We start from the raw sequence: 25,893 nt of genomic DNA, 5'->3' as shown, positions 1-25,893 counted from the left end.
AAACAAACTGACCCTTAATCTTCTCATCTTCTTGTAACAAATCCACATTCAGCTTCCAAACACCCTTTCCATACTTGCTCTTCAAATCACAATTCACCTTATACATCAAAAGGGCATGATCCGTAAAGGGCATCCGCTTTAAAGAAAAATCATCAACACATAGACATTTAGATAAAAAACAAAAATCAATTCGAGATTTTATCCCACCACTATCACTAAAGAAAGTAAAACCCTCCCCTGAAAATGAAACGGACCCGAAGGCATCCTTCAAACCAAAAGATTTAAGCAGATCAACTAAAAACTTCCCTGAGCTATCCACCCTGCAATCACTCCCACCCTCTCTGTCCCCATTCTTAATAATACAATTAAAATCCCCAACCAAAAAAGTTGGCTCTCGACCTGGCAGAAAAAACTTTAATGTTTCAAAATTAAGCAAACGTTCTACCCTATTTGGAGAAGCATATACATTAAACAAACGAAAAACAGTCCCACAAAAACTAAAACTAACAAAAAGAACCCGACCTGGGACAATATGAACTACATTAAGGATAGAAAAACAAAACCCCTTAAACAAAACTCCCACCCCCCCATTCCTATCAGAAGAATAAGACCATACTTTAGGATCATATTCCCAGTCAGCACATTAAGAATGTTCAGAGAGACCACACTCCAGCAAACAAAAAATATTAGCAGAACATACAGATAATAGTTTTCATACACCTGACATTAAGGGAAGAAATGGTCAGAAACATCATACATTTTTTTAAAGAAAAACAAACAAACAGGAAAAAAAAAAAAAACATCAGGACTTCTTTTCTTTCTTTTTCTTAGGACTCAAAGGAGATCCTTTAAATCTGCCTCTGTGACGTGCCGACCTCCTAGGCTCCCCCTTGCCAGCCTCATAACCAGTAACTTCAGCAAGTTGGTTCACATCTCTATCTAGATAACCAACAGAAGAGGTATCAGAAAAGTCACCTATACACTGGCTTGAGTCAGAGGGAATGTCTTTAGTAGAGACAGAAGGAAGCTCTGAAATTAAAGAGTCAGCATCACTTGCAGTATCTGGATCTACACTCTTAACTACTGGTAGATCCAAATCAGGACTCTCCCATCCATCAGAATCCGCACCTTTTTTCCCCTTGGAGGCAGATTTTTTCCCTGCAGTGTCCATATCCTCCTCAGAACCAGAGGACACAACAGCAAACCAATCAATGTTCTCCCCTTCACCAAGAACAGCATCAGGAGCAGGATCACAAGATGACTCAGTGAAGGAAAAATTCTCTGTCCCAGGAACAGCAGCAGTATCATCCACAGAATTGGGCAACAGGGCTTCAAGAACATCAGAAGCAGCTATCACATTAGATGTAGCAAGATCCACCTCCTGAAGATTAGATTGGGCTTCCTCCACCTTCTCAGCCACAGGAACCACCACAGGAGCATCAGACACCTCTCTGACAGGGACCCCAACTGCAGTTTTCTTACACAAAAGATGTAATATAGAGATCAATGCCTCACCAGAGACCTCCTCATTCACAGATGGCTCAACCGCAACTGAAGATGTTTTTTTTGCAACATCAGCGTAGGAAGGCTTCACTCTATCAAGCCCCTGTAACATCATCAAAGGACACATCCTGCACAGATGACTTGAAGAACCACACAGGTCATAAATCTGGCATTTACTACAGTGGGCAACAAGATGATCCTCCTCACCGCAATTTTGACATCAGGCACCTGGGCAATTTTCAGCAATGTGACCAAACAGGTTGCAACTACGGCAAAACAGAGGCATGTCATCATAGTATAGGAAACCTCTATTTCCACCAATGGCAAAAGTCTGTGGAGGGTGTTTCTTTCCACCAATACTTAATTCATCTGGCACAAACCGTACCCAGAACCTGCGCTTTCCATTGAAAGTCCCAAATTGATTCTTCAGCTTGCTACCTCCTTGAACATCATCAAAGTAGCGACAAAGAAACAGACGAATTTCCACATCAGTGACCCAAGGGTTGTACATATGTACTGTCACCGGGATTCTTCTCTCCCTCTGCACACAGGCAACAAATCTCATGCCCACCAACTCTGGAGCAGCAGCCATATCAATAGTCCGTTGATAGCAGGTCTGTAAATGATGCTCATCGGTGAAAGCCACATCAAAAATCCCTCTTGAAGGGAAAGACTGAACACAATGCAAACTTGCTCTTGGCATCTTCAAAACACCATCCAAAACAACCTGCTGGACATGAGCCAAACCAATCTTCTCTCGGAAGTCCTCAGAAATCAACACCCGAAGTGTATGGGGAACGTTTGGCACATTGGTAGCCATAATTGTTCTATTGCCTCTTTAGGCTGGATTTCAGAGCACCCCCTCAAAAGCAGCATGTGGCTGAAGTCCAGGGACGATGCCACAAGGCCAAGGGGATGGCCCTACTACCCAGTTGCTCTACGCCTAAGGAGTAGCCACCCCCCCCAATAGCAGCAGGAGCCCAAACCCCGAAGGGAAAGGACCCCAGGCCGAAGGAGCAGGTCTCCAGGCAGCAAATCTTTCAACCAAGACCAAAAAACTGCACTTGATCCCAGCCAAAGGCCCGAGAAGCGACCCCAGACGATCGTTTCAGCCTTCTGTGGGCCTCGTCAGTGAGGTGCAGCTATATCCCTCTAGGCACACTGAGCAACGGGTCCACTTCTGGATTCCCGCATCACACTTAGGGAGACTAACAATAGTATTGAGCCAGTTGTTCGTTCCTGTGAGTGTGCTTCTCTCTGTGTGTATTTTGTCTCCCTATGGGAAAAAGGGGAAACCAGACGTGGACTCCTTGCTCAGTGTGCTTAGAGAAATATGGCTACACCTCACTGATGAGGCCCAATGAAGGCCGAAACGATTGTCTGGGGTTGCTGTGTTCCTTGCTCAGAGAGGAATTGACTGGTATTTCGGCACTGGACTGACAGTAATAGGCATGATCAGACTGATATACTACAGGAATGTTCTTCTCTGTGAAAAGCATTACTGGGCTAAAAGAAGCTGCACCCAGGTGGTAAATCGCCATAGAGCAGGCGAACAATAGTATTGAGCCAGTTGTTCTTTCCTGTGAGTGTGCTTCTCTCTGTGTGTATTTTGTCTCCCTATGGGAAAAAGGGAAACTAGACGTGGACTCCTTGCTCAGTGTGCTTAGAGGAATATGGCTACACCTCACTGACGAGGCCCAATGAAGGCCGAAACGATCGTCTGGGGTTGCTGTGTTCCTTGCTCAGAGAATAATTGCCTGGTATTTCGGCGCTGGACTGACCGTAATAGGCGGGATCAGACTGATATACTACAGGAAAGTTCTTCTCTGTGAAAAGCATTACTGGGCTAAAAGAAGCTGCACCCAGGTGGTAAATTGCCATAGAACAGGGGCTAACAATAGTATTGAGCCAGTTGTTCATTCCTGTGAGTGTGCTTCTCTCTGTGTGTATATATATATATATATATATATATATATATATACACACAAACACACAGGGCCGGCCACTAGAAATATAGATTAACACATACAGGGATACTAACACAGGCACACAATAACACACACACATACAGACAAAGAGACACTAACACAGACACACACATACAGACACTAACACAGACACACAGAGACACTAATACAGACACACACATACAGACACAAAGAGACACTAACACAGACCCACACTAACCACTACAGACACAAAGAGACAATAACACAGACACACACTAACACATACACAGAGACACTAATACAGACACACATATACAGACACAAAGAGACACAAAGAGACACTAACACAGACACACACAGAGACACTAATACAGACACAAAGAGACAATAACAAACACACACTAACACATACACAGAGAGACACTAATACAGACACACACATACAGACACAAAGAGACACCAACAGACACACACACAGACACTAATACAGACACACATACAGACACAGAGACACTAACACAGACACACAGAGACACTAATACAGACACACACATACAGACACAAAGAGACACTATCACACACAATACTAATACTAATAATGTGTAGTATTGTGTGAATGTATATGATATTCTGTAATACAGAGTGTGTAGTATTGTGTGACTGTGTGTGGTATTCTGTTATACAGTGTGTAGTATTGTGCAACTGTGTGTGTGATATTCTGTTATACAGAGTGTCTAGTATTGTGTGACTGTGTGTGATATTCTGCTATACAAGGTGTATAGTATTGTGTGACTGTGTGTGTGATATTCTGTTATACAGTACTACACACCTTGTATAACAGAATATCACACACAGTCACACAATACTTGGCACTCTGTATAACAGAATATCACACACACAGTCGCACAATACTACACACTCTGTATAACAGAATATCACACACAGTCACACAATACTACACACTCTGAATAACAGAATATCACACACAGTCACACAATACTACACACTCTGTATAACAAAATATCACACACAGTCACACAATACTACACACTCTGTATAACAGAATATCATATACAGTCACACAATACTACAAACTCTGTATAACAGAATATCACACACACAGTCACACAATACCACACACTCTGTATAACACAATATCATACACAGTCACACAATACCACCCACTCTGTATAACAGAAAATCACACAGTCACACTGTACACACAGTGATACACACACATTGTATAACAGAATATCACACACACAGTCACACAGTGATACACACACTTTGTCAGTGGCATATTTAGGTCTTGTGCTGCCCTAGGCACTCAAAATTATGTTACTCCCTGGTTTTAGACCTTTTTCAGCCATAATATTTTTGGTCAGGGTGTAACATGACAGATTTTTTCCATGGCATTTCCAAAGTAGGTGAGAGGAGGGAAGAAAAAGGAGGAAAGGAGAACATACACACTCACACAGAAACACTCAGGCACAAACACACCCTGACAGATACAGGCAGAAATACACAAACATATATATAGAAACACACAAACACACATATGCTCACACACAAAAATATGCACACTAAATTGTTTTTTTCTGTGGACTATCCCATCCAAAGTTCAAAACTTGCTCTACCCTACAAATGTTAAAAAGGGGAATGAGGCACTAGAAATGGGTGACAGCTGTTGTCTGACTTGGTCCTAAGCATTAATATAAAGGTACTGTTATTTTACAAGAAGGTGCTAGTCATCACTGGCTGATAAGGGTACACAGTATTGTGTAGCCAGAGTTAAATGGAGACAAGCACTGACAAAACTACAGACTCTGCTACACTTGAGAAGGTTATACAACTCAGTGTCCCAAGTACAACTATGCTCCCCCTTGAAATTATTTTATTTGACAGTAAAAAAAAAAAAAAAAAAAAACACAAGGGAAGAAAAACAGCAAGGAAATAAAGTAAGGATATTTAAACGTTTCCGTTTGTGTGTGTATATATATATATATAAAATGTGTGCATCATATACTTTCTTACACATTCACAACATTTCTAATGGTGTATGTCCTGTCCCTTACTTACATCAGATTTAGAGAACACTGTTATCACAACCCCCCTTACCTTATCAGTTTTCTCATCGGAGGAGAGAAAAGGGGAGGGCAAACCAGGAAGCAGAAGAAGTTTCTAAACAGACCAGGCTGTTAAAGACACAGACAGTGTACTGTAGAACCACACACAGTGCTAAAATGCAACTGGCCCTTATTTCAATGCTGATGGTGTCCCAGGCACACAGAGTGCCGCCCCGGCCCACAAATTGGCAATGCAAATTTGCAGTCACATTCAGTCAAACTCTGTTGGCTGCAGCTGTAACTTGGCCCTGTGTTGACTAGAGACCCCCACCCCACGGTCCCCCCCCCCACATCACTGCCAGTGCCACCCATCCATGATTTTTCCTACATAAAGTAACCTGGCTGCTCTCTCTCGAGAGACGAGTCCTCCTCACTCTCGACTTCACAGTTTCTTTTGCCAGTGCCTAGTCATCTGATGATCTGCGACTGCGAGCGGGCGCTCACACCACGACCTCCTCACGTGGCTCAGAGATGGTGGCTGGGGGCCTGTGTCACGTGGAGACATTCCCTCTCACTCAGAGTGAGTGACTTGATGTCATCAGGTAGGCAGTCAGTCAGACTAGAGTCAGCCACTCACTAGCAGGCTTAATGGGGGTGAGCTCCGCCTCCGCCTCCCTCGTCATCACCACCAGTCCTCCACTGAGCTCCTCTGACCGTCCTTTGGGGTGTGTATGTGATGTTGTGATCAAAAATGTCTATTGTCAACAGTCAATCACAGTCATCACATAGGGCTATAATGCACTGCGGCGGGGGGAGATACTTTCTTTTTTTTTATCATAGGGCAGCAGTCAGCAATTCAGCACTGCTCTCAGCGCCCCCCTGCTGGTGCACCCTAAGGCAGCAGCCTATACTGCCTAATACAAAAGGCCGGCCCTGGGTGTCAATCAATGCAATCGTATTTGATCGGGTTGAATTGCGGCGATATATGTCCGCCTCCTCAGAGCAGGTGGACTGGTTATGGAGCAGCGGTCTTTATACCACTGCTTCATAACTGGTGTTTCTGGTGAGCCTGAAGGTTTTGCCAGAAACATGGGGCTTCACGCTCCATATGGAGCTTGATAGATATGCCCCCTTGGCTTTTGTGTGGTTTGGAGCTTAACGCACCATAACCCACAACACAAGGAGGTTTTTCAGTAACTCGTAATGGCAGCGCTATGGATAGTGCAATAACGCACTTTTTGGGGGGTTATTTTCATACCCTGTTTAGCACAAAATCTAGGTAAGAGTTAACTCCTTCGTGACCTAGGCTGTAGAAGGAGAGAGGGAGCAAAGCTCAGCCCTCTGACATGTAGGCACCTGACAGGAGGCAGGAATTTTTCAGCATTTCCTAACTGAAAACTCCCTGCTCTCTCCTTCAAGTCCTCCAGCAGCAACATTACATAAAAATTAAAGAGATAGAAAGGTCAAAATTGAAAATTGCATGGGTGCATTTGATTGTGAATTAGAAGAATTTCTGCAATATACTTCCATTAGCAAAAATGCTTCTAGTTAAAGTTATTAGAGTTTTTCAGTGGCATATGCGCATATCCTGTGAGGGCTGTGCATCAGTATTCAAACACTATTCCTGCTCAGAGAACTGGCGGTGTTGTACATTGTTTCTTTGAAGAGGTAATTTATGGCAGTGTTAGTCAACCGGGGTCCTCAAGTAACTCCAACAGGCCAGGTTTTCATTATAGCTGAACCAGTGCACAGGTAAAGTAATCAGCTGATCATTAACACTGTGGTTACTAACCTGCTCTCACCCATCATCTGATTATTTCACCTGTGCACTGTTTCAGCTGTAATGAGAACCTGCCCTTTTTGAGTACTTGAGGACCGCGGTTGAGAAACAGTGATTTATGTCATACACTGCTGACTCTCCGAGAAGGTGCGGTGTTTGAATACTGGTGCACAGGCCCTCATAGCATATGTGTGTATGCCACATAAAAACAGTAATAACTTTTACTAGAAGCATTTTTGCTAATTGAAATAGAAGCATTTTTGCAATATACTTCCAAGTGAAATGCAACCATGCAATTTTCAATTTTGAACTTTGTATCCCTTTAACCACTGCAATAAAAACAAATAAATACAGCCTTCTCTCAAGGGCTGAATTGCCCGGTCATTCCCCCCTGCCCATAAACTTACCTATTAAAGGGGCAGTCTACACATTAGTCATCTTAAAGTCTTACCTTAGATTAATCTGCAAATAGCCTCCTGCACCCTTTCTATATCATGCAACAGGAACAGTAAAAAATGTTATTTTAAAATGAATAGTGTTTCTGGCCAGTTTGAGTTGGCTGCCAAGCTCAGCCCACTGATGACATCATGACCTGGACTGCATAAGGTGTCCAATCACAAGAGGCTCACTAGTTGAATTCAACAAACTGTCAATGCTATTCAGCAGAGTGCAAAGATGTAGCCCAGATCATGATGTCATCAGTGGGCGGGGCTTGGCAACCATTTCAAATTAGCCAGAAACAGCATTCATTTTAAAATAACTTTTTTGCTGTTCCTGTTGAAATAGAAATAGAAAGGGGTGCAGGAGGCTATTTGCAGCATAATCTAAGTTAAGACTTTAAAGGGACATTTAACCCAACATTTTTCTTTCCTGATTCAGATAGAGAATACAATTAAAAAACGTTTCTAATTTACTTCTATTATCAAATTTGCTTTGTTCTCATGATATTCCTTGTTGAAGAGATACCTAGGTAGGTAGCGTGCACGTGCCTGAAGCAATACATGACAGGAAATAGTGCTGCCATCTAGTGCTCTTGCTAATGTATAACATTGTTGCAAAACTGCTGCTATATAGTTCTGCAGACACATGCACACTCGAGCTTACATTTCTGCTTTTTAAGAAAGGATAAAAAAAAAAAACAAAGAAAATTTCATAACAGAAGTAAATTTGAAAGTTGTTTAAATTGAATGTTCTATCTAAATCATGAAAGAAAAAAAAAAATAAAAGGGTTTTATGTCCCTTTAAGATGACTAAGGTGTAGATTGTCCCTTTAAAGAGACATTCTAGTCAAAATAAAATTGAATGTCCTATTTAAATCATGAACGTTTAAAACAACTTTCCAATTTTTTTTACTATATTATTGAAATCCTGGCTGTGAAGGTTCATTTCCGTCAGAAAGCCAGGTCAGAAAGGCGCAGTCTTGTTTAAAAGCCCGGTCATGAAGGCACTATCCAGTTTACACTACGTTTGCGGCAATATTATTATAATGGAGCAGTTTCACGGTCTACAGTTTTGAAGATGTGATACATTGTAGCCACTTTCTTCTAATACAAATGATTTGATTGATTTCAGATATATCGCACCAAAACCAGAACATGGTGCTTTTTAATTGGAAATATTGGGAAAAAAATGCAATTACTCAAAATAAGTGTAATGTAATCTTAAAGGGGCAGTCTACACCAGAATTGTTATTGTTTTAAAAGATAAATAATCCCTTTATTACCGATTCCCTAGTTTTGCATAACCAACACAGTTATATTAATACACTTTTTACCTCTGTGATTACCTTGTATCTAAGCCTCTGCAAACTGCCCCTTTATTTCAGTTATTTTGATATACATCCATTTTAGCCAATCAGAGCTGGCTCACCTGAACTCCACATGCGTGAGCACAGTGTTATTATATGACACACATGAACTAATACAATCTAGTGGTGAAAAACTGTCAAACTGCCCTGAAAGAAGAGGCGGCCTTCAAGAGCTTAGAAATTAGCATATGAACCTCCTAGGTTTAGCTTTCAACTAAGAATACCTAGAGAACAAAGCAAAATTGGTGATAAAAGTAAATTGGAAAATTGTTTAAAATTGCATGCCCTATCTGAATCATAAAAGTTTATTTTGGACTAGACTGTCCCTTTAAGAGGTTTGAAAGGGCCATAGTATATGGTGGTTTTAGATGGATTCCCAGTTCCAATCCTGATAACAAGTACTTAATGTTAACAAGCAAAACTTTTCTACTGAAAACTCATTCGTAGCTATTGGTTGTTAGTAACTAATTCCATATTGAATTGCGATCATCTGAAAACCATGCTTTTCATATCGACCAAAACTTCCTACTGCACAACTTTCCAATTGACTTTTATCATCAAATTTGCTCTTTTTATAATTTCTTAGCCCTTGAGGCCGCCTCTTATCTTAGTGCTTGTTCATGTGTGCCATATAGATAACATTGTGCTCACTCCCGTGGGCTTCTTTATGAGACAGCACTGTTTAGCTAAAGTGCAAGTCTGTCAAAAGAAGTTAAAGTGAAGGTAAACTTTGATGAAATACTATTAAAAACAGGAGCACTTTCATTCATCAAAGTTTAGAAGACAGTTGTTTTGATTAAAAACTTACCTTGGTTTTTTTCACAGTCAGAGCAGCTTCCCCCACCCGGAGATCCTCTCTTCACACGTCATCAATGACTAATCCAGCTTTCTCCAATCACGGCATGGCCTCAGGCAATCACTACCCTGGGGGGAAAGCTGTGATTGGAGGAAGCTGGATTAGTCATTGATAACGTGTGAAGAGAGGATCTCCGGGTGGGGGAAGCTGCTCTGGCTGTGCAAAGAAGAGAGGTAAGTTTTTAATCAAAACGGCTGCTTTGTAAACTTTGATAAATGTAAGTGCCCCTGTTTTTAATAGTATTTTTTTTAAAAACTGTCTTTCATTCATCAAAGTTTACCTTAACTTTAAATAAGGGGGCAGTCTGCAGAAGTTTTGATACAAGGTAATAACAGAGGTAAAAAGTATATTAATATAACAGTGTTGGTTATGCAAAACTGGGTAATGGGTAATAAAGGAATTATCTATTGTTTTAAACAATACAAATTCTGGAGTAGACTGTTCCTTTAACCCCTTAACGACCGACGACATGCAGGGTACGTCCTCCAAAAAAATACTCTTAACGACGAGGACGTACCCTGTACGTCGTCGGTCTGGGAAAGTGGTGGAAGCGATCCTGGGGCCCGATCCGATATGCAGCGTCGCCCGCAAAAGCCGGCAATGCCAAATTTTGCGCTGGTTTGGTATCCTATATACGGCGTAACCTAGAAGTTACGCTCGTATATTTCTGCCTTCGGCCGTAGTTTTTTGGCCCATAGAAAGTTATACCAAACCAGCGCAGTTTGGTATCCAATATACAGCGTAAGGACTTACGTGGCGAAAATGGAGAAATCTTACTCCATTTTCACCTCGCCACAAAATGCAGGCGTAGTAAGCCTTACGCTGTGTATTGGAGCCCCGTAACTCCCTAAACTGACTGCAAAATAAAACCTAACACCTAACGCATGCGCAATGTCTATCTACCTGTCAACCGCGATCCCCCGCCACATCCCTAATAAAGTGTTTAACCCCTAAACCGCCGCTCCCGGACCCCGCCGCCACCTACATTAAATGTCTAACCACCTAATGTGATCCCCCTACACTGCCGCCACCTACATTAAAATTATTAACCCCTAATGTAATCCCCCTACACCGCCGCCACCTATATTAAAATTTTTAACCCCTAATGTAATCCCCCTACACCGCCGCCACCTATATTAAAATGATTAACCCCTAATCTAATCCCCCTACACCACCGCCACCTATAATAAATGTATTACCCACTAGAATACTAAAATATCTCTACCCTAAACTAAATTACAAATAGCGCTGAAAAGGGCTTTTTGCGTGGCATTGTCCCAAAGTAACCAGCTCTATTACCAGCCCTTAAAAGGGCCTTTTGCGGGGCTTTGCCCCAAAGTAATCAGCTCTTTTACCAGCCCTTAAAAGTGCCTTTTGCGGGGCATTGTCACAAAGTAATCAGCTCTTTTACCTGTAATCTAATCCCCCTACACCGCCGCCACCTATAATAAATGTATTACCCCTAATATGATCCCCCTACACCTCCGCCACCTATTTAAGCTATATTAACCCCTAATATGATCCCCCTACACCGCCGCCACCTATTTAAACTATATTACCCCCTAATATGATCCCCCTACACCGCCGCCACCTATTTAAACTATATTACCCCCGAATATGATCCCCCTACACCGCCGCCACCTATTTAAACTATATTAACCCCTAATATGATCCCCCTACACCGCCGCCACCTATTTAAACTATATTACCCCCTAATATGATCCCCCTACACTGCGGCCACCTATTTAAACTATATTAACCCCTAATATGATCCCCCTACACCGCCGCCACCTATATTATATGTACTACCCCCTAACCTGACCCCCTTACACCGCCGCCACCTATATTAAAATTATTAACCCCTAATCTAATCCCCCTATACCGCTGCCACCTATATTAAATTTATTAACCCCTAAAATACTAAAATTTCCCTACCACTAAACCTAAGTCTAACCCTACAAATAGCCCTGAAAAGGGCTTTTTGCGTGGCATTGCCCCAAAGAAACCAGCTCTATTACCAACCCTTAAAAGGGCCTTTTGCGGGACATTGCCACAAAGTAATCAGCTCTTTTACCAGCCCTTATAAGGGCCTTTTGCTGGGCATTGTCACAAAGTAATCAGCTCTTTTACCTGTAATCTAATCCCCCTACACCGCCGCCACCTATAATAAATGTATTACCCCCTAATCTAATCCCCCTACACTGCCGCCACCTATATTAAATATATTAACCCCTAATCTGACCCCCCTACACCACCGCCACCTACATTAAATATATTAACCCCTAATCTGACCCCCCTACACCGCCGCCACCTATATTAACTATATTAACCCCTAATCTGACCCCCCTACACCGCCGTCACCTATATTAACTATATTAACCATAATTATATTAGGGTTAATATAGTTAATATAGTTATTATATTATATATATATTAACTATATTAACCCTAATTATATTAGGGTTAATATAGTTAATATAGTTATCATATTATATATATTAACTATATTAACCCTATCCTCTTCATACGATCACCGCCGTACACTGAATAGGAATTCAAGGTACACAATTAAAAATGGCGTCCCTTGAATTCCTATTGGCTGATTTGAGCCTTCAAATTCAAATCAGCCAATCGCATGCAAAATACTTTAATTCTATTGGCTGATTTGAATTAGGGTTAATATAGTTAATATATATAATATAATAACTATATTAACTATATTAACCCTAATATAATTATGGTTAATATAGTTAATATAGGTGGCGGCGGTGTAGGGGGGTCAAATTAGGGGTTAATATATTTAATATAGGTGGCGGCGGTGTAGGGGGGTCAGATTAGGGGTTAATATATTTAATATAGCTGGCGGCGGTGTAGGGGGATTAGATTAGGAGGTAATACATTTATTATAGGTGGCGGCGGTGTAGGGGGATTAGATTAGGGGGTAATACATTTATTATAGGTGGTGGCGGCGGTGTAGGGGGATTAGATTACAGGTAAAAGAGCTGATTACTTTGTGACAATGCCCCGCAAAAGGCCTTTTTAAGGGCTAGTAATAGAGCTGATTACTTTGGGGCAATGCCACGCAAAAAGCCCTTTTCAGGGCTATTTGTAGGTTTAGACTTAGGTTTAGTGGTAGGGAAATTTTAGTATTTTAGGGGTTAATAAATTTAATATAGGGGGATTAGATTAGGGGTTAATAATTTTAATATAGGTGGCGGCGGTGTAAGGGGGTCAGATTAGGGGGTAGTACATATAATATAGGTGGCGGCGGTGTAGGGGGCTCACATTAGGGGTTAATATAGTTTAAATAGGTGGTGGCAGTGTAGGGGGATCATATTAGGGGGTAATATAGTTTAAATAAGTGGCGGCGGTGTAGGGGGATCATATTAGGGGGTAATATAGTTTAAAAAGGTGGCGGCGGTGTAGGGGGATCATATTAGGGGGTAATATAGTTTAAATAGGTGGCAGCGGTGTAGGGGATCATATTAGGGGGTAATATAGTTTAAATAGGTGGCGGCGGTGTAGGGTGATCATATTAGGGGGTAATATAGTTAATGTAGGTGGCGGCGGGGTAGGGGGCTCACATTATTGGGTAAAACATTTAATGTAGCTGTCGGCGGTGTAGGGGGGTCAGATTAGGGGGTAAGACATATGTAGCTGGCGGCGGGGTCAGGCTATGTTTGGGAGGCGTGTTAGACAGTAACAGGTGATTTTATAACTTAGTCAGTTTTTTTATGCGGCTGCAGTTTCTAAAGTGCCGTAAGTCACTGGCGACTCCAGAAAATTGTACTTACGCAGATTTCTGGACATCGCTAGTTTGTCAGACTTACAGCACTTTAGCATTTGACGGCGCCGTATATAAGATAGCTCAAGTTGCGAGCTGAAACTATGGGCAGCGCAGGTTTCCAGGCTTGCGCCGAAACCTGCGCCGTATATCGGATTGCGCCCCTGATTGCTTCCAGACACTTTCCAGTTATTGCAGTGATGCCTCGATATTGAGGCATCCTGCAATAACCTTTTTTACCCCTCTGGTGCAGAGAGAGACACTCTGTGGCCCTCTCTGCACCGGCCATCAATGGACGCAATCTTTGGTGGGTGGGAGTCAAAGTGGAAGGCGGGTGGGTGGCCGTTGATGACTTGTTATAGAGAGAAGGGGGTGGGGGGGCGTGGTCACCGGAGGCACACATGGACACGCATGCACGGGGGGTGGCGGGCGGGCGCGTGCACGGGGAGGGAGCAGGTGGGAACTGTTATACTACAGAATTTTTTTGTATGAAAAGTGTGAGAGAGGGGGGTGGGAAATAAAAATCAAATGTGTCTACGAGATCTGGGAGGGAGTGGGGGTTGATCTTTGGGGAGGGAGCTACACTACAGAAAAAAACATTAAAATGAAAATAAAATATTTTGTTTGTAAACTGGGTACTGGCAGACAGCTGCCAGTTCCCAAGATAGCTCCTGATAAGTTAGAGGGGGAGGGTTAGAGAGCTGTTTGGGGAGGATCAGGGTGTTTGGGGGCTAAGGGGGATCCTACACAGCAGCATATGTAAATATGCTAAGAAAAAAATAAAAAAATTAAAAGACAGATTTATTTTAGTACTGGCAGACTTTCTGCCAGTATTTAAGATGGCGGGGACAATTGTGGGGTGGGGGAGGGAAGAGAGCTGTTTGGGAGGGATCAGGGGGTGTGATGTGTCAGGTGGGAAGCTGATCTCTACACTAAAGCTAAAATTAACCCTGCAAGCTCCCTACAAGCTACCTAATTAACCCCTTCACTGCTAGACATAATACACGTGTGATGCGCAGCGGCATTTAGCAGCCTTCTAATTACCAAAAAGCAACGCCAAAACCATATATGTCTGCTATTTCTGAACAAAGGGAATCCCAGAGAAGCATTTACAACCATTTGTGCCATAATTGCACAAGCTGTTTGTAAATCATTTCAGTGAGAAACCTAAAGTTTGTGAAAAAGTTTGTGAAAAAGAGAACAATTATTTTTATTTGATCGCATTTTGCAGTGAAATGGTGGTGTGAAATATACTAAAATGGACCTAGATCAATACTTTGGGTTGTCTACTACACTACACTAAAGCTAAAATTAACCCTACAAGCTAGCTACAAGTTCCCTAATTAACCCCTTCACTGCTAGACATAATACACATGTGATGTGCAGCGGCATTTAGTGGCCTTCTAGTTGCTAAAAAGCAATGCCAAAGCCATATGTCTATTATTTCTGAACAAATGGGATCCCAGAGAAGCATTTACAACCATTTGTGCCATAATTGCACAAGCTGATTGTAAATAATTTCAGTGAAACATAAAATTGTGAAAAATTTGAATTTTTTTAATTTGATCACATTTGGCGTTGAAATGGTGGCATGAAATCTACCAAGATTGGCCTAGATCAATACTTGGGGATATCTACTACACTACACTAAAGCTAAAATTAACCCTAGAAGCTCCCTACATGCTCCCTTATTAACCCCTTCACTGCTGGGCATAATACACGTTTGATGCGCAGTGGCATTTAGCGGCATTCTAATTACCAAAAAGCAACGCCAAAGCCATATATGTCTGCTATTTCTAAACAAAGGGGATCCCAGAGAAGCATTTCCAATAATTTCAGTGAGAAACCTAAAGTTTGTGAAAGAAAATTGTGAAAAAGTGAACGATATTTTTTTATTTGATCGCATTTGGCGGTGAAATGGTGGCATGAAATATACCAAGATGGGCCTAGATCAATACTTTGGGATGTCTTCTAAAAAAAATATATATACATGTCAAGGGATATTCGGGGATTCCTGAAAGATATCTGTAGGGTTACTTCTTTTGTTCCTTAGCTCTGCTCTGGCTGATAAGGGTGCGGCACACGTTTTCTTCAGGGCCCTGGGGTGACCACTGAAATCACACACACATGCAACTGAGTGTTTTCACAAAAGTCCCCTTTATTTGAAGAACACACAAAGAATTTATAGTGATGTATATGTCATACATGAGGTCACAGGAAATATATAAAAAACGTAGTTAACTTCACATCTGCATAAGGGGCCCACAGGAAATAAGAATGTTGTTATAGCACATAACAGAATATGCCCATATAACCATTTGTAGAGAGGATCATATATTGGAACCATATGTTACAACTTATACAAAAAGAAACTTGTGGAATGCTGCATTATAAACATTTGATACAAGATTTAAAGTTACCCTCAATATGCTTAATATGTGAGATTCAAATTACCCATATAACATAATATATATAATATATATATATATACACATATATACACATACATATATATATATATATATATATATATATATATATATATATATACATATACATACACATACATACACACATATATACCCATCATTCCCCTCTTTGATCACATCCTGATCACATAACCTGTAATGTTCCTACAATATAAACTATCTGGGTCTACCTCTAATTAAATTTTGCAGTTGAACTTTTTCTGCATCTTGTATCATACCTGATATTTTCTTTCGTAAAGTACAAGACATGTAACAGTTAAACAATGTTAATAATAGTAAACAAATTATGTGTAAAGTGTCCAGCATCTTCAGGTGAGTAATAACATGCCGTTATTAATACTATTGGGATATACACAAAGATCAATATCCCCATTAGGAAAAGGAAGATCTTGCAGGAATGTCTTGGATCCATGATTGAGATCGTCATCCTGGTCTTTGTGAGGAGTGATCGATACCTTATCACCCACTTCTCCTTTGTGAGGGGTGACCGATAGCTTGTCACCCGCTTCTCCTCTCTTTGGACAGAGTTTCACTCGTGAAGCGTGTATCCAGATGTCCTTGTCGTCAGTCAGTACGGCAGTCCTGGTTACAGCGATCACAGTGACTGGCTTGCTGAATGGGAAACCTCCTTTCTTTGCTTTATTCAGCTGGCGAATGCAGACCAGATCTCCAGGCTTGAAAGGATGGGTTGGTTCCTGTGAGGGAAGAGGTAAACGGGAAGACACATCACCATAAATGCCATTCAATTTATCAATCAATTGTTTTACATATTGTTCCTTAATACAATCTAAATCACCATTTTAAATGATAAGTGGGCCTTTTACCCATGGAGTCGGGAATGGTCTACCCATTAGGACCTCAAATGGAGACAACCTGGTTGTCCTATTTGGGGTCATTCTGATTTCTGCTAAAATCGCAGGTAAATAGTTTTGCCATTTAACCCATGTACCTGCTGTTGCCTTTAAAAGTTTTTCCTTGATATTGCGATTCATTCTTTCTACAATCCCTGAGCTTTGAGGATGGTAGGGAATGTGAAAGTTCCAATTAATCTGTAACCATTCTACTAACTCATGTGTGATTTTACTAATGAACGCTGGACCGTTATCAGAATTAATCTGAAGCGGACAACCAAATCTGGGAATTATTTCAGTGGCTAAAATTTTAGCGACTGTTTTTGCATCTTCCCTCTGGGTAACAAAAGCTTCTGGCCACTTAGAAAATTGGTCAACTATTACAAGCAGATATAATTATTTAGTGCCAGTTTTTGGAATATGTGTAAAATCAATTTGTAGATGTGTGAATGGGGCTGTAGGTGGGGGTAAGTGGTCATGCTGGGCTTTATTGGGGATGGTTGCATTGGTCTGTAAGCAATATACACATCTATTAATATATGCCTTGCAATGATCACCTATACCTCTAATGTAGAAAGATTGCTTCAACAAGTTAGTTGTTGGTTTTATACCTAGGTGTCCAACACCATGGGCTTGTGCTATAAAGAGTGGTGCACTGCTTTCCGGTATGCCCACCTTCCCCTCTTTAGAAAAAAAAACATTCTCATCTAAAGCTAACCCATTAGTAGTCCAGAAAGATATGTCACTAGGAGTGGCATGTCCCTGGAGTTCAAGAAGCATATGGTCTGTAGGACATGAAGGTGGGGCTAAAACAGCATACATACGGATGGTGGATCCGGGTGTATGAGAAACATAAGCAGCCTCTTTAGCAATTTTATCTGCAAGTGCATTACCCAAGGAAATAGGGTCAGACTTGTATGTATGTGCACGGCAATGTATGATCGCTATGTCTTTTGGGAGTTGTATGGCCTCTAAAAGGTCATTAATCAGGTCTGTATGAGAGATGGTCTTGCCATCTGCTGAAACAAAACCACGTTGTTTCCATATCATACCAAAATCGTGCACAACCCCAAAAGCATAGCGAGAGTCAGTGTAAATGTTAACAGATTTAATTTCAAACAATTTACATGCTTTTGTAAGTGCTATTAATTCTGCAGCTTGTGCAGAAGGATAAGGAATGGGGCCTGCATCTAGAACAATGTCTGGTAGTTGCACAACGGCATAGCCTGTCTTATAAATACCATCACTAGGTCGGGAACAAGAACCATCAACAAACACATTATCAGCATGGTCAAAAGGTTTATCAGGTCTTGGTGTGGTAATGTGGTGTATTACCTCTATACAATCATGATCTGTTGGAAAGTCTGGTGATCCTGTAAGTAAGGCACTAAGTATTTGAGTTGGCCCTGAGGATACACTACTATATTTAATAGTCAGATTTGTATTATTCAGTAATATACATTCATAACCAGAAAGTCTTTGAGAAGTCATGTGTTGGGTAGTGACATTTTTTACAAGATGTAAAACTTGGTGACTAGTGTGTAGTACTATTGGATGGCCTAATGTGATTGTTTCAACCACCTCTACAGCCATGGCGCAAGCCGCCAATGCTCGGAGACACGCCGGCATCCCTTGTACCGGTATTGGAACTACTTTGGAAAAGAAAGCTACGGGACGCATATTGCCTCCACCATGCTCTTGGGCACAGACAGCAGCCATGGTTTTACAATTGTCCCTCGCATACAAGTGAAATGGTTTACAATAATCAGGTAGTCCTAAAGCAGGGCACTAATAATGCTAGTCTTCAGAGCTATGTAGGATTTAGTCATGTCTGTGGTCCATTGTATATGTTCAGGGCTATCCCCTTTTGTGGCTTGCCTTAGAATGGAATCATGATGGGAGCACTCAGGAATCCATTGTCTGCAATAATTAATCATACCTAGAAAGGTGAGCATGTCCTTTCTAGTAACTAGCTTTGGGATCTGTTGAATCGCTTGGATTCGTTTGGGACTAATGGACCGGTGGCCTTGGGAAAGCACAAAACCAAGGTAATCCACTTTTGTCACTCCTACTTGTAGCTTATGTTTTGCTATTTTATGACCTTCAGCAGCAAGGTGTTTTAACAGACTTATTGTATCTACTGTATTAGCCTCCTGGTTAGGACTACACAACAGTAGGTCATCGACGTACTGAAGGAGGACGGAACCTTGGCTGGGAGTCCATGACCGCAAGGTACGTTGGAGCACCAGCGAGTAGACCGCAGGTGAGACCACATAGCCTTGAGGGGGGCATGTCCAGGTAAGCTGACGCCCATCATAATAAAAAGCCAGTAGCTGTTTCTCAGGGTCCAATCGGACTGAAAAAAATGCGTTAGCTAAATCAATGACTGTAAATATACAGGCATCATGTGGAATGGCTGTGAGTAAGGTTGTAACATCTGGGACTATTGGGGCAATTGGGATTAATATTTCATTAATTGCCCTTAGGTCTTGTACTAACCTATATTCATTGTCTTTCTTTGGGATCGGATTTATGGGGGTATTATAGGGAGAAACTACTGGACGGAGGATTCCTCTATCATGGGTCTTATCCCTTCTTTCTTTTCTCTAGACAATGGATATTGTTTAATAAACACTGGAGTAGTATTAGGTTTTAATCTGGCTTTATATGGGGTACACTGAACTAAATCAACGTCAAGTTTTGAAGATGCCCATACAGAGGATGGGACATCTGTCAATATGTCATTAAAAAAACACAGAATAGTGGACCCTAGACTCACGTCTAACCCACCCTGTCTAGTGACAGCTACTTTCAAACCAAGGGGACCCATAAGATCACGACCGAAAAGGTTAAGGGGACACCCAGTTATAATACGAAATGGGTGCAAAAGTAGTTGTCCAGTACAGGGTACCCTAAATTCAAGTGGCGGTGTGATGCGAGTCTGAGTCAGCACTCCATTAATCCCTAGAGAAGGTTCAGATTTTTCAGTAATGCCATCATACATATCTGAGCATAAGGCAGAGCATGTAGCTCCTGTGTCTACTAGAAATGGTAGGGGTTCTCCCTCTACTTCTAAGACTAAGTACGGTTGCTCATGATAACTTGTTGACACCACTGGAAAAATTGGAGTGCTACCTTCTAGGCACCCCTATGGCCATTGTATGTTGTGTTTGGGTGCCTCCATGGGTGCAGGGGCTATGTAAAGCTGTCTGTTATACTGTCAGGGATTGTAAGGGGGGCCAGAATTATTAGGGGGTTTTGGGCATTCATTTTTCCAATGTCCCTGTTCCCCACAGTTAAAACAATGTGTTCTGTTTGAAGTATAATTCCCTCTAGCTCTTCCTCTAGCTCTCCCTCTACCTCTCACATACATTCTATTACTCCCTGTATTATCCCTTTCCCTGGCCTGGAATGGATCACAATGTTGTAAACTCTGCTTTTGATAAAAAGCAGCGTTTTTTCCTTCTAATTTCCTGATGTCAAAACAACCTGCCCCTTCTTTTTCATGAATTCTTTTCAAGAATTCTGCTGGAGTCAACTCTGGCCAATCAGAGACAAGTTGTTTCACCAACAAGGAAAGCTGAGGTTGCATATTACTAATGCAAGTCTGGACCTTCAGAGAGCCCATTGCATCTCCTGATTCCATTCCAGCCTCTTCCTTCCAGCATTTATAAAAACGCTTAACAAATTCTACTACTGTTTCCTTTGTATTCTGTTTGCACGCTAGTGCAATTGACATACTTTGTTTATCCTTCCATATTCTATGCATTTCTATACTTAATTCTGTCCACATTTCATCAAGTCCCTCACGTGTGTTTAGGGCATAGTTAATTGTTGGATCTCGACTCAATTTACTAATACACTTTACATTACCCCACTCCCAACCTGATTCAGGGTCATAGTCTAGAAGTGCATCAATAATAATTCTTATATCTGTCTGTGTCATGTTTTGTCCTTGTAACATTCTTTTTAAATACATAATACAAGCTGATGGATGTTGACGGGGGTTTGGGGCTCCCTTAGTAATTTCCCTTAATTCACCCGGGGACAAAGGTTTAATAATTAATTGGTCTCCCACAGTAAGAAATGGCATACTAGCTTCTGGTACAGCTGCCTCCTCTACTTCTTCATTCCCTCTTTTATATTGTGGGGTTATTGTAGGGGGGTAGGAAGGTGTTACTGGTTCAACCTTAATCGGGGGTTTGGGCATAATTGGGGGTTTAGTGACCTGGTATCGGGGAGTTACAGAAGGTCCTGGCAAGGTCCATTCCTGGGGTACCTGAGCAGAGGCAATAGCAATAGTCTCTAGATCTATGTCACTAGGGGATGGGAGGCTAGGATATAGTCTGTTATATGATGGCAAAGGTAGGTGAGGGGCATTATATGGGGCAGGGGGGGTGAATATGCTTTCTGTCTTTGCTTCTCACTTTTACCCTTCTTTTTATTCCCATCTATATCAATATATCGCCAGTATGGAGCAACAGTCAGCCAATTTTCCCCACCCTTTTTCATATAATCCATATAACCATCTTGGATCACCTTTATACCATGGAAATGCCTCTTCATCACCTAGACGCAACCCTTTTACCATATTCATATGAAATGTATCATTATCCCCCTCTCTGGGGAATGGATCAGAGCTTCCCATAGCTTCTGTCCATTCTGCCATATTCTGAACCCAAGGAATAATATACATAAACCCATTGGGCGACACCCTTCCCACATAATCTTTACATTTTTCACCTGGTCTAGGTGATGGAAATTATTTAGACTGGGATTTGCCCATTCTCAACTCCTAACCTATCTTTAAAAACATTTACAACAAAATATAATACAATACAAAAAAAAAAAAAAATAATAAAAAATAATAAAAATAAAAACAATACCTTTACCTTTTTAAGAGCAATTAATTATTGAATCTTTTTGCAAAAACCACATTAACTAGAATGGTTGTACTCCGTTACCAGTTATTGTGCTTAATGCTTAAGTTTACAACAAGAGAAAGAAAAAAAATATCACTATGCTGATCCTTTCAGTAGTTTCTGGCATTAATTATCTCTAGGTCAAAGGTCACCCTTCACCAGAAAAAAATGTAGCGTTTAGAAACAGCAATATATATTAGCAACAGTTTACTTTCTTAATACAATATACAATAAGCAGTATTTTACTTCCTTAACACTTTATACAAATAAACAGTATTTTGCCATACAGCATATTTAAAAGCAAGCAGCATAAGAATTCATATAAACAATGCAGTATTTATCTTATAACTTTAAAGCAATGTTAGCCATACAGCAATATTTCAAAAGCAAGCAGCAAGAAAATGTGTGGTTTAACCCTTCAGCCAGACTTAATATAACCTGATTTCTACCAAAGAAATCTTATTCCCTTTTTATTTTTTATTTTTTTATCAAAGATTTGATTAGAATCTACCAAAGATTCATATATATATTTAACCTGATTTCTACCAAAAAAATCTACTATTCCTCTTTTAGAATCTACCAAAGATTCACATATATATTCCCCAACTATTCCTATGTAAAATGAAACTTAAGGGGTCTCGTGGTAAGAGAAAAAAGGTCAGAATAAAAAGACTCTTTGTTCAGCTTACCTTCCGAGAGTTCCCTGTTTCATTCCACTTCTGACGCCAGTTTTGTAGGGTTACTTCTTTTGTTCCTTAGCTCTGCTCTGGCTGATAAGGGTGCGGCACACGTTTTCTTCAGGGCCCTGGGGTGACCACTGAAATCACACACACATGCAACTGAGTGTTTTCACAAAAGTCCCCTTTATTTGAAGAACACTCAAAGAATTTATAGTGATGTATAAGTCATACATGAGGTCACAGGAAATATATAAAAAACATAGTTAACTTCACATCTGCATAAAGGGCCCACAGGAAATAAGAATGTTGTTATAGCACATAACAGAATATGCCCAAATAACCATTTGTAGAGAGGATCATATATTGGAACCATATGTTACAACTTATACAAAAAGAAACTTGCTGCATTATAAACATTTGATACAAGATTTAAAGTTACCCTCAATATGCTTAAAGTGAAAGTAAATTTGGTCCCATTTGAACAAAGTACTGCATTGCCTAACTGTATAATAAGCAAATCGCTTTTTTTTTCTTCTAATAAATGTATAGATTTATGCCTTTTTTTTAATACATTATTTTTTACCGATATGCTGCTGACTCCTCCCATCTACTTCTTCCTACTTTTTACAGTGTTTGCGTATAGAGCGGTCCCACCTGCTCTATACGTATTAGAGAAGTGCATTTACATGGACAATTTATTGTGCGCATGCGCAAATCGCCGCAAAGCGCATGCGTGTATTTAGTTCACAACATAGTAATGAATGAATAACAATATTGTATTCATTCATTACTATGCGTTTTTAAAAATAGACAAGCAGCATCTTTTCATAACTCCGCAATCCGTCCTGAAAAATATAATTGCGCTTCAGTTTCTTCTTAATCCGATCCCGAATGGTCTGCGCATGCGCGAAAAGGGCACGCGCATTGAAGAAAAAAGTAGATAGTTGATTTTACCGCATGCGCAGATGCCACAAGAGACCGATGACGTCGCTTCACGGCCGCCTAACGGCCAGTATTTCAGTTGGCCCAAATAAGAACGTGACCAGGAAGCAATATGCATCCCAAAAATTGGGTTGCATTTATCGGCAATAAAATTCAGAGTTTATTTCAGGAAAAAATTGATTTGAAAACAAGTTATAAAAATTTGATGAATGAAAGTCCTATTCATTTAATACATAATATGTTATAATGGTGAGCAACTAAGGAAAGTTTACTTTCACTTTAATATGTGAGATTCAAATTACCCATATAACATAATATATATAATATATATATATACACATATATACACATACATATATATATATATATATATATATATATACATATACATATACATACACATACATACACACATATATACCCATCAATATCAGTGTCCCAATGTAACTAGCGCTAATAATTGCGCTTCAGTTTCTTCTTAATCCGATCCCGAATGGTCTGCGCATGCGCGAAAAGGGCACGCGCATTGAAGAAAAAAGTAGATAGTTGATTTTACCGCATGCGCAGATGCCACAAGAGACCGATGACGTCGCTTCACGGCCGCCTAACGGCCAGTATTTCAGTTGGCCCAAATAAGAACGTGACCAGGAAGCAATATGCATCCCAAAAATTGGGTTGCATTTATCGGCAATAAAATTCAGAGTTTATTTCAGGAAAAAATTGATTTGAAAACAAGTTATAAAAATTTGATGAATGAAAAATATAATTGCGCTTCAGTTTCTTCTTAATCCGATCCCGAATGGTCTGCGCATGCGCGAAAAGGGCACGCGCATTGAAGAAAAAAGTAGATAGTTGATTTTACCGCATGCGCAGATGCCACAAGAGACCGATGACGTCGCTTCACGGCCGCCTAACGGCCAGTATTTCAGTTGGCCCAAATAAGAACGTGACCAGGAAGCAATATGCATCCCAAAAATTGGGTTGCATTTATCGGCAATAAAATTCAGAGTTTATTTCAGGAAAAAATTGATTTGAAAACAAGTTATAAAAATTTGATGAATGAAAGTCCTATTCATTTAATACATAATATGTTATAATGGTGAGCAACTAAGGAAAGTTTACTTTCACTTTAATATGTGAGATTCAAATTACCCATATAACATAATATATATAATATATATATATACACATATATACACATACATATATATATATATATATATATATATATATATATATATATATATATATATATATATATATATATACATATACATATACATACACATACATACACACATATATACCCATCAATATCAGTGTCCCAATGTAACTAGCGCTAATTTTGAAAAAATGTGGTTTGGAAATAGCAAAGTGCTATTTGTACTTATTGCCCTATAACTTGCAAAAAAAGCAAAGAACATGTAAACATTGGGTATTTCTAAACTCAGGACAAAATTTTTAAACTATTTAGCATGGTTGTTTTTTGGTGGTTGTAGATGTGTAATAGATTTTGGGGGGTCAAAGTTAGAAAAAGTGTTTTTTTTTTCCATTTTTTCCTAATATTTATAATTTTTTTATAGTAAATTATAAGATATGATGAAATTAATGGTATCTTTAGAAAGTCCATTTAATGGCGAGAAAAACGGTACATAATATGTGTGGGTACAGTAAATGAGTAAGAGGAAAATTACAGCTAAACACAAACACAGCAAAAATGTAAAAATAGCCTTGGTCCCAAACGGACAGAAAATGGAAAAGTGCTGTGGTCATTAAGGGGTTAAGATAAAATTACTTCCTCAGCTCCTGCTGCCGCTCCTGCTGTCTTGCTTTTTTCCTGTTGCACTTGCTGTCACTGTTTGCGCGTGCTTTGTGGTAAGGGTAAACAAGTTTGGCACATTAAGTTTATACTGTCCCTTGTGATTCTCCACCTAGGTAATCTGTGCCTAGGCTGCCACACTCTTTACTGGTTAGACAAGTGAGCGATGTTTGGCTCGTGTGCCAACAGACAAGCCTCTGCATACCAGCTGTGGCAAACATGTTATAGGTTAATTATTGGTGGGCTGGATCATTAAAAGGACATGAAACCCAAAACATTGCTTTCATGATTCAGAAAGAACATACGATTTAAACAATTTTCCAATTTACTTCTATTAAATAATTTGCTTTGTTCTCTTGTTATCCTTTGTTGAAAAGCATACCTAGATATACTCAGTAGCTTGGAGCTAGGTGATGATTGGTGGTTGTACATGTATACCTCCTTA

At 40.3% G+C, this 25,893-nt stretch overlaps 1 long non-coding RNA gene across 1 annotated transcript; it reads right to left on the bottom strand.

Annotated features, from left to right (window-relative positions):
- Positions 1-15,883: 15,883 nt before the first annotated feature.
- On the bottom strand, positions 15,884-22,849 carry LOC128641205 (uncharacterized). Its single transcript, XR_008399453.1, has 2 exons — positions 22,697-22,849; positions 15,884-16,929 (listed from the first exon to the last, which is right to left on the bottom strand). It is a non-coding gene; the product is annotated as an uncharacterized LOC128641205 (long non-coding RNA).
- Between the last annotated feature and the right edge of the window lie 3,044 nt (positions 22,850-25,893).

This window comes from Bombina bombina, chromosome 10 (genome assembly GCF_027579735.1).
Source record: "Bombina bombina isolate aBomBom1 chromosome 10, aBomBom1.pri, whole genome shotgun sequence".
NCBI classification, from domain to species: Eukaryota; Metazoa; Chordata; class Amphibia; order Anura; family Bombinatoridae; genus Bombina; species Bombina bombina.
This window is presented reverse-complemented; position numbering and strand designations above follow the sequence as displayed.